Below are 604 nucleotides of genomic sequence, written 5' to 3'. Positions count from 1 at the left end.
AGTACCAGCCTCGGGACAAATGGGTTGCAAGCAGAAACCCCATTCGAAATCAACGAATTCTTACACACACCTAGTGTGTATTATGACACACAAGGACGATTACACCAAATAGTTTCAACATGGAAAACCGTCATCAAAATGGATATACATTCAATAGATGTTAGACGAAATCAAATACAAGGATACCTCGACAGCGCGGAAAGAATTTGCAATCAACAAAAGAAGACAAGTACCATATGGCAAATATGCGATAATCTACGTGAAGTAGTACAGAAAAACCTTGACCGTATACAGAACATGACGGAACTCATACACAGCATATACAAAATTCCTACATACGCAAAACGAGAAATAATAGACGGAATAGACACAATAGCAAAATCATTGTTTGGCGTAATGGACGCAAACAACGAGAAAACAATAACCGAGCAAATAGACCTATTACACAATAAGCAGGAAACCTTACAACACGCAGTGACAAACCAATTAAAAATCATTAATACAACAGTCCACCACCTTGATAACCTCGAAAAAACTTTAGAAACTAACGAAAAAATAATATGGAATAGCATAACACAACTCTATACAGGTGAAGTTGGACTCA

This window comes from Odontomachus brunneus, unplaced genomic scaffold (genome assembly GCF_010583005.1).
Source record: "Odontomachus brunneus isolate Ranch 3 - 2012 unplaced genomic scaffold, Obru_v1 Obru_scaffold_068, whole genome shotgun sequence".
In the NCBI taxonomy this organism is placed as follows: domain Eukaryota; kingdom Metazoa; phylum Arthropoda; class Insecta; order Hymenoptera; family Formicidae; genus Odontomachus; species Odontomachus brunneus.
This window is presented reverse-complemented; position numbering follows the sequence as displayed.